At 45.7% G+C, this 10,030-nt stretch overlaps 1 pseudogene; it reads right to left on the reverse strand.

Annotated features, from left to right (window-relative positions):
- The window catches only part of LOC123139324 (cytosolic sulfotransferase 5-like), a 32,464-nt pseudogene extending 23,424 nt beyond the window's left edge, over nt 1-9,040 (reverse strand).
- Nucleotides 9,041-10,030: the final 990 nt, after the last annotated feature.

Raw genomic sequence — 10,030 nt, forward strand, 5'->3', positions numbered from 1 at the left:
GAGATTGTGCAACTCCTGGATACCGTAGGAATGCTTTGGGTGTACCAAACGTCACAACGTAACTGGGTGGCTATAAAGGTGCACTACAGGTATCTCCGAAAGTGTCTATTGGGTTGGCATGAACCGAAACTGGGATTTGTCACTCCGTGTGACGGAGAGGTATCTCTGGGCCCACTCGGTATGACATCATCATCATGTGCACAATGTGACCAAGGGGTTGATCACGGGATGATGTGTTACGGAACGAGTAAAGAGACTTGTCGGTAACGAGATTGAACAAGGTATCGGGATACCGACGATCGAATCTCGGGCAAGTACTATACCGCTAGACAAAGGGAATTGAATACAGGATTGATTGAATCCTTGACATCGTGGTTCATCCGATGAGATCATTGTGGAACATGTGGGAACCAACATGGGTATCCAGATCCCGCTGTTGGTTATTGGCCAGAGAGTTGTCTTGGTCAAGTCTACGTGTCTCCCGAACCCGTAGGGTCGACACACTTAAGGTTCGATGACGCTAGGGTTATAGGGAAAAGATATACATGTTTACCGAATGTTGTTCGGAGTCCCGGATGAGATCCTGGATGTCAGAGGAGTTCCGGAATGATCCGGAGGTAAAGATTTATATATGAGAAGTCCTGTTTTGGTCACCGAAAAAGTTTCGGGTGCTATCGGTAACGTGTCGGGACCACCGGGAGGGTCCCGGGGGTCCACCAGGTGGGGCCACCGGCCCCAGAGGGCTGCATGGGCCAAGTGTGGGTGGGGACCAGCCCCAGGTGGGCTGGTGCGCCCCCCCCCCCACCAGGGCCCAAGGCGCATAGGGTTTGGGGAGGGGGCCCTCCACCTTGCTTGGGGGGCAAGTTTCCCCCTTCCCCCCCCCCTTGGCCGCACCCTAGATGGGTTTTGGGGCTGCCGCCACCCCTAGGGAGGGAACCCTAGATGGGGACGCAGCCCTTCCCCTTCCCCTATATGTACTTGAGGTATTGGGGGCTGCAAACACATGAGTTTTCCTCTCTCTTGGCGTAGCCCTACCTCTCTCCCTCCTCGTCTCTTGCGGTGCTTGGCGAAGCCCTGCTGGAGTGCCATGCTCCTCCTCCACCACCACGCCGTTGTGCTGCTGCTGGACGGAGTCTTCCCCAACCTCTCCCTCTCTCCTTGCTGGATCAAGGCACGGGAGACGTCACCGGGTTGCACATGTGTTGAACACGGAGGTGCCGTCCGTTCGGCACTAGGATCTTCGGTGATTTGGATCACGACGAGTACGACTCCCTCAACCCCATTCTCTTGAACGCTTACGCTTAGCGATCTACAAGGGTATGGAGATGCACTCCTCTCTCTCGTTGCTAGTCTCTCCATAGATAGATCTTGGTGACTCGTAGGAAAATTTTGAATTTCTGATACGTTCCCCAATAGTGGCATCATGAGCTAGGTCTATGCGTAGATTCTATGCACGAGTAGAACACAAGTTGTTATGGACGTTGATTTAGTTCAATATGCTTACCGTTACTAGTCTTATCTTGATTCGGCGGCATCATGGGATGAAGCGGCCCGTACCGACCTTACACGTACTCTTATGTGAGACAGGTTCCACCGACTGACATGCACTTGTTGCATAAGGTGGCTAGCGGGTGCCAGTCTCTCCCACTTTAGTCGGATCGGATTCGATGAAAAGGGTCCTTATGAAGGGTAAATAGCAATTGACATATCACGTTGTGGTTTTGCGTAGGTAAGAAACGTTCTTGCTAGAAACCCATAGCAGCCACGTAAAACATGCAAACAACAATTAGAGGACGTCTAACTTGTTTTTGTAGGGTATGCTATGTGATGTGATATGGCCAAAAGAATGTGATGAATGATATGTGATGTATGAGATTGATCATGTTCTTTTAATAGGAATCACGACTTGCATGTCGATGAGTATAACAACCGGCAGGAGCCATAGGAGTTGTCTTAATTTATTGTATGACCTGTGTGTCATTGAACAACACCATGTAATTACTTTACTTTATTGCTAAACCGTTAGCCATAGTAGTAGAAGTAATAAGTTGGCGAGACAACTTCATGGAGACACGATGATGGAGATCATGGTGTCATGCCGGTGACGATGCTGATCATGGAGCCCCGAAGATGGAGATCAAAAGGAGCAAAATGATATTGCCCATACCATGTCACTTTTTGATTGCATGTGATGTTTATCATGTTTATGCATCTTATTTGCTTAGAACGATGGTAGTAAATAAGATGATCCCTCATTAAAATTTCAAAAAAGTGTTCCCCCTAACTGTGCACCATTGCGGAAGTTCGTTGTTTCGAAGCACCACGTGATGATCGGGTGTGATAGATTCTAACGTTCACATACAACGGGTGTAAGCCAGATTTACACACGCGAAACACTTAGGTTGACTTGATGAGCCTAGCATGTACAGACATGGCCTCGGAACACAAGAGACCGAAAGGTCGAGCATGAGTCGTATGGTAGATACGATCAACATGAAGATGTTCACCGATGATGACTAGTCTGTCTCACGTGATGATCGGACACGGCCTAGTTGACTCGGATCATGTAATCACTTAGATGACTAGAGGGATGTCTATCTAAGTGGGAGTTCATAAGATGAACTTAATTATCCTGAACATAGTCAAAAGGATTTTGCAAATTATGTCGTAGCTCGCGCTTTAGTTCTACTATTTTAGATATGTTCCTAGAGAAAATATAGTTGAAAGTTGATAGTAGCAATTATGCGGACTGGGTCCGTAAACTGAGGATTGTCCTCATTGCTGCATAGAAGGCTTATGTCCTTAATGCACCGCTCGGTGTGCTGAACCTCGAATGTCGTTTGTGGATGCTGCGAACATCTGACATACACGTTTTGATGACTACGTGATAGTTCAGTGGGTAATGTTAAATGGTTTAGAGTTGAGACACCAAAGACAATTTCGAAACGTCGCGGAACATATGAGATGTTTCGAGGGCTGAAATTGGGATTTCAGGCTCGTGCCCACGTCAAGAGGTATAAGACCTCCGATGATTTTCTTAGCCTGCAAACTAAGGGAGAAAAGCTCAATCGTTGAGCTTGTGCTCAGATTGTCTGAGTACAACAATCACTTGAATCGAGTGGGAGTTGATCTTCTAGATGAGATAGTGATGTTTCTCCAAAGTCATTGCCACCAAGCTGCTAGAGCTTCGTGATCAACTATAACATATCAGGGATAGATATGATGATCCTTGAGATACTCGCGATGTTTGACACCACGAAAGTAGAAATCAAGAAGGAGCATCAATTATTGATGGTTGGTGAAACCACTAGTTTCAAGAAGGGCAAGGGCAAGAAGGGATACTTCATGAAACGGCAAATCAGCTGCTGCTCTAGTGAAGAAACCCAAGGTTGAACCCAAACCCGAGACTAAGTGCTTCTATAATAAGGGGGACATCCACTGGAGCAGAATTACCCTAGATACTTGGTAGATGAGAAGGCTGGCAAGGTCGATAGAAGTATATTAGATATACATTATGTTAATGTGTACTTTACTAGTACTCCTAGTAGCACCAGGGTATTAGATACCGGTTCGGTTGCTAAGTGTTAGTAACTCGAAATAAAAGCTACGGAATAAATGGAGACTAGCTAAAGGTGAGCTGATGATATGTGTTAGAAGTGTTTCCAAGGTTGATGTGATCAAGCATCGCACGCTCCCTCTACCATCGACATTGGTGTTAAACCTAAATAATTGTTATTTGGTGTTTGCGTTGAGCATAGACATGATTGTATTATGTCTATCGCAATACGGTTATTCATTTAAGGAGAATAATGGTTACTCTGTTTATTTGAATAATACCTTCAATCGTCTTGCACCTAAAATGAATGGTTTATTGAATCTCGATCGTAGTGATACACATGTTCATGCCAAAAGATATAAGATAGTAATGATAGTACCACCTACTTGTGGCACTGCCATGTAAATCATATTGGTATAAAACGCATGAAGAAGCTCCATGTTGATGGATCTTTGGACTCACTCGTTTTTGAAAAGTTTGAGACATGCGAACCATGTCTATTGGTGTATATGCATGAAGAAACTCCATGCAAATGGACCGTTTGGACTCACTTGATTTTGAATCACTTGAGACATGCAAATCATACCACATGGGCAAGATGACTGAAAGCCTCGTTTTCAGTAAAATGGAACAAGAAAGCAACTTGTTGGAAGTAATACATTTTGATGTGTGCAGTCCAATGAGTGCTAAGGCACGCAGTGGATATCGTTGTGTTCTTACTTCACGGATGATTTGAGTAGATACTGAGTATATTTACTTGATGAAACACAAGTCTGGATTATTGAATGGTTCAAGTAATTTCAGAGTGAAGTTGAAGATCATCGTGACAAGAGGATAAAATGTCTATGATATGATCATGGAGATGAGTATCTGAGTTACGAGCTTTGGCACGCAATTAAGACATTGTGGAAATTGTTTCACAATTAATACCGCCTGGAACACCATAGTGTGATGGTGTGTCCAAACATCATAGTTGCACCCTATTGGATATGGTGCGTACCATGATGTCTCTTATCGAATTACCACTATCGTTCATGGGTTAGGCATTAGAGACAACCGCACTCACTTTAATAGGGCACCACGTAATTCTGTTGAGACGACACTGTTTGAACTATGGTTTGGAGAAACCTAAGTTGTCGTTTCTTAAAAGTTTGGGGCTGCGACGCTTATGTGAAAAAGTTTCAGGTTGATAAGCTCGAACCCAAAGCGGATAAATGCATCTTCATAGGACACCCAAAACAGTTGGGTATACCACCAGTCTCAGTTCCGAAAGCAAAAGGGATTGTTTCTAGAATCAGGTCCTTTCTCAAGGAAAAGTTTCTCTTGAAAGAATTGAGTGGGAGGATGGTGGAGACTTGATAAGGTTATTGAACCATCACTTCAACTAGTGTGTAGCAGGGCACATGAAGTTGTTCCTGTGGCGCCTACACTGGTTGAAGTAGAAGCTTATGATAGTGATCATGAAATTTTGGATCAAGTCACTACCGTATCTCGTAGGGTGACAAGGATGTGTACTACTTCAGAGTGGTACAGTAATCCTGTCTTAAGGTCATGTTGCTAGACAACAATGAAGCTACGAGCTATGGAGAAGCGATGGTGGGCCCAGATTCCGACAAATGGCTCGAGGCCGTAAAATCCGAGAGAGGATCCATGTATGAAAACAAAGTGTAGACTTTGGAAGAACTGCTTGATGGTCGTAAGGCTCTTGAGTACAGATGGATTTTAAAAGGAAGACGGACAATGATGGTAAGTTTCACCATTAAGGACGCTCGACTTGTCGTTAAGATGTTTTCCGACAAGTTCAAGGAGTTGACTGCGATGAGACTTTCTCATTCATAGCGATGCTAAGAGTCTGTTGGAATTATATTAGCAATTACTGCATGATTTTTTAAATCTTCCAGATAGGATGTCAAAACATTGTTTCCTCGACGTTATTCTTGAGGAAAGGTTGTATGTGATACAACCAGAAGGTTTTGTCAATCCTGAAAGATGCTAACAAGTATGCAAAGCTCCAGCAATCCTTCTAAGGACTGGAGTAAGCATCTCGGAGTTGGAATATACGCTTTGATGAGATGATCAAAGATTTTGGGTTTATACAAAGTTTATGAGAAACTTGTATTTCCAAAGAAGTGAGTGGGAGCACTATAGCATTTCTGATGAGTATATGTTGTTGACATATTGTTGATCGGAAATGATGTAGAATTTCTGGAAAGCATATAGGGTTGTTTGAAAGGTGTTTTTCAATAAAAAACCTGGATTAAGCTGCTTGAACATTGAGCATGAAGATCTATGAGGACAGATCAAAAACCGCTAAATGGTACTTTCAAATGAGCACATACCTTGACATGATCTTGAAGGTGTTCAAGACGGATTAGTCAAAGAAGGAGTTCTTGCCTGAGTTGTAAGGTATGAAGTTAAGACTTAAAGCTCGACCACGGCAGAAGAAAGAGAAAGGACGAATGTCGCCCCTATGCCTTAGCCATAGGCTCTATACAGTATGTCATGCTTTCTACCGCACCTGATATGTGCCTTGCCACGTGTCTGTCAAGGGGGTACAAGAGTGATCCAGGAATGGATCATTGGACAGTGGTCAAAATTGTCCTTGGAGTAAATAAGGACATGTTTCTCGATTATGGAGGTGATAAAGAGTTCGACGTAAAGGGTTACGTCGATGCAAGCTTTAACACCTATCCGAGTGACTCTGAGTAGCAAACCGGATACATATGGTGGAGCAACCATTTGGAATAGCTCCAAGTGGAGCTGGAAGCAGAATTTACAATATGACCTAGAGATTTGCGAAGTACATACGGATCTGAATGTTGCAGACCCGTTGACTAAAACCTCTCTCACAAGCAAAACATGATCAAACCCCAGAACTCATTGAGTCTTAATCACATGATGATGTGAACTAGTTTAGTGACACTAGTAAACTCTTTGGATGTTGGTCACATGGCGATATGACCTGTGAGTGTTAATCACATGGCGATGTGAACTAGATTATTGACTCTAGTGCAAGTGGGAGACTGTTGGAAATATGCCCTAGAGGCAATAATAAATTAGTTATTATTATTATATTTCCTTGTTCATGATAATCGTTTATTATAAATGCTATAATTGTATTGATAGGAAACTCAGATACATGTGTGGGTACATAGACAACACCATGTCCCTAGTAAGCCTCTAGTTGACTAGCTCGTTGATCAATAGATGGTTACGGTTTCCTGACCATGGACATTGGATGTCATTGATAACGGGATCACATCATTAGGAGAATGGTGTGATGGACAAGACCCAATCCTAAGCCTAGCACAAAGATCGTGTAGTTCGTATGCTAAAGCTTTTCTAATGTCAAGTATCATTTCCTTAAACCATGAGATTGTGCAACTCCCGGATACCGTAGGAATGCTTTGGGTGTACCAAACGTCACAACGTAACTGGGTGGCTATAAAGGTGCACTATAGGTATCTCCGAAAGTGTCTGTTGAGTTGGCACGAATCAAGACTGGGATTTGTCACTCCGTGTGACGGAGAGGTATCTCTGGGCCCACTCGGTATGACATCATCATCATGTGCACAATGTGACCAAGGGGTTGATCACGGGATGATGTGTTACGGAACGAGTAAAGAGACTTGCCGGTAACGAGATTGAACAAGGTATCGGGATACCGACGATCAAATCTTGGGCAAGTACTATACCGCTAGACAAAGGGAATTGAATACGGGATTGATTGAATCCTCGACATCGTGGTTCATCCGATGAGATCATCGTGGAACATGTGGGAACCAACATGTGTATCGAGATCCCGCTGTTGGTTATTGGCCAGAGAGTTGTCTCGGTCATGTCTACGTGTCTCCCGAACCCGTAGGGTCTACACACTTAAGGTTCGATTACGCTAGGGTTATAGGGAATAGATATATGTGGTTACCAAATGTTGTTCAGAGTCCCGGATGAGATCCCGGACGTCACGAGGAGTTCCGGAATGATCCGGAGGTAAAGATTTATATACGGGAAGTCCTGTTTTGGTCACCGAAAAAGTTTCGGGTGCTATCGGTAACGTACCAGGACCACCGGGACGGTCCCGTGGGTCCACCAGGTGGGGCCACCGGCCCCAGAGGGCTGCATGGGCCAAGTGTGGGAGGGGACCAGCCCCAGGTGGGCTGGTGCGCCCCCCCCCCCCACCAGGGCCCAAGGCGCCTAGGGTTTGGGGAGGGGGCGCCTCCACCTTGCTTGGGGGGCAAGTTTCCCCCTCTCCCCCCCTTGGCCGCACCCTAGATGGGTTTTGGGGCTGCCGCCATCCCTAGGTAGGGAACCCTAGATGGGGGCGCAACCCCTCCCCTTCCCCTATATATACTTGAGGTATTGGGGGCTGCAAACACATGAGTTTTGCTCTCTCTTGGCGCAGCCCTACCTCTCTCCCTCCTCGTCTCTTGCGGTGCTTGGCGAAGCCCTGCTGGAGTGCCATGCTCCTCCACCACCACCACGCTGTTGTGCTGCTGCTGGACGGAGTCTTCCCCAACCTCTACCTCTCTCCTTGCTGGATCAAGGCACGGGAGACGTCACCAGGCTGCATGTGTGTTGAACACGGAGGTGCCGTCCGTTCGGCACTAGGATCTTCGGTGATTTGGATCACGACGAGTACGACTCCCTCAACCCCGTTCTCTTGAACGCTTCCGCTTAGCGATCTACAAGGGTATGTAGATGCACTCCTCTCTCTCGTTGCTAGTCTCTCCATAGATAGATTTTGGTGACTCGTAGGAAAATTTTGAATTTCTGCTACGTTCCCCAACAGGGCATGCCCGGCCGCACCCTCGAGGCCGTCCTCGACTACATCGAGACCGGCAACACGCCGCGCCTCGAGTACCCGGCACACCCGTCCTTCTCTTGCCACCGTGGCAGCTCCTGGACGCCGAGGCGAATGGGGTCGGCGACCTCCTCGTCGTCGGGCTCCAGTTCGCTCTCCTTCGGGTTGTCGGCGCTATGCCCCGTCAAGGCCCGGTGCCGCGATCGCGAGGAGGGCGGCGTCGTCGTCCTCCACAGCGACGAGGAGGACGCGATCGGGTCGTCCAACCCCCCGCGCGTCGGGGACCCTGGTCAGGGGTGCAACAGGGACGGCGGCGGCTTCGGCACGCAGGGCGGCGGCGACTACACCCGGTTCTACAGGCTCCTCGGCATATAGATGGCGGGCGGCTGCGGCGTAATAGGGCTAGGGCTAGTTCGTTTGTTTTCTGTTTCTTTGTACAAATTTGTATGAAAAAATTGTTAGTTTGTGCCAAATTCGAATCGAATCGCCAAATTTACACCGAGTTTGGGGCAACGCGGGGGCGACGATTGGAAATGCAATCGCCCCCCACGCCTATAGTACGCACCAGCTCGACCCTAGACGGCGTTTTTTGACGTCTTGGGGGGCCGAACGGCAGAAGATGTTTTAGCCTCGTCGGCCTCCGGCGTGGTAACGCCGGCGTCACAGGGGAAGAGAGTAGCCATGCCGAGTGGCTAGGCTAATCATAATTCATTGCGTGTAGGCGCGGTCATGTAGTGTAAATGTGTAATACAAGGCCCGGTTGTCTATTGAGTAGCAAATAGCTTTACTAGTTTTATACTATTCCCTCCGTTTCTAAATATTTGTATTTCTAGATATTTCAACAAGTGACTATATACGAAACAAAATGAGTGAATCTACATTCTAAAATATGTCTATATATATCTGTATGTAGTAGTCAATTAAAATCTCTAGAAAGATAAATATTTAGGAACGGAAGGAGTACTAACTTGTACTCCATCCGTTTCAAAATAGATGACTCAACTTTGTAGTGTGCTCCACATTGCTCCTTTCTTGCGGATTGACGGAATGATCGCTTGGTGATCTCAGAGAACCGTTGACTTGGTTGTTTTGTGCACCAGAAAACCCTGTCGATCGATTCGGCCCCGTTGGCACTGAATAATTGCAAAAGATATGATCTGACTAGAAACATACACGCGCTTTGCTGCGCCGTTCTACTTTTCTACCGTTTATCTGTTTGATTGTTAATTCATGAATAGATTGCTTGTTGTTCTATTTGCAGGTGTTTTCATGGGCCTTTTATGTTTTAGCTTCCATAATTTTGGGGTGAGAACACCCTTTATTCCATTACATGATATGTCTAGATGCTAAGACACGTCATCATTTACTTGATAGAATATTACTCACATTTTTTTACAACTATTGTTCTTCACAAAAAAAATATGTTAGCAGCATTGCCAAAAACATATCCAAAGTAGTGGTTGGCGTCAAGCATGTCCCGGACCTGCAGGGTTAAACCATATTACTGGATGGACATGATAATATTCATTTGCAAAACTAATTGAAAACTATGATATGCGTAAATGAGGCTTCTGATTGTAGTATTCATCTACAACAATCATACAACTCTATGATTTAACCAATCAATATTTCGTAATTTACCTTGGTCACATACAAATAATACAAAACACCAA

Source organism: Triticum aestivum, chromosome 6B (assembly GCF_018294505.1).
Source record: "Triticum aestivum cultivar Chinese Spring chromosome 6B, IWGSC CS RefSeq v2.1, whole genome shotgun sequence".
Taxonomy (NCBI): domain Eukaryota; kingdom Viridiplantae; phylum Streptophyta; class Magnoliopsida; order Poales; family Poaceae; genus Triticum; species Triticum aestivum.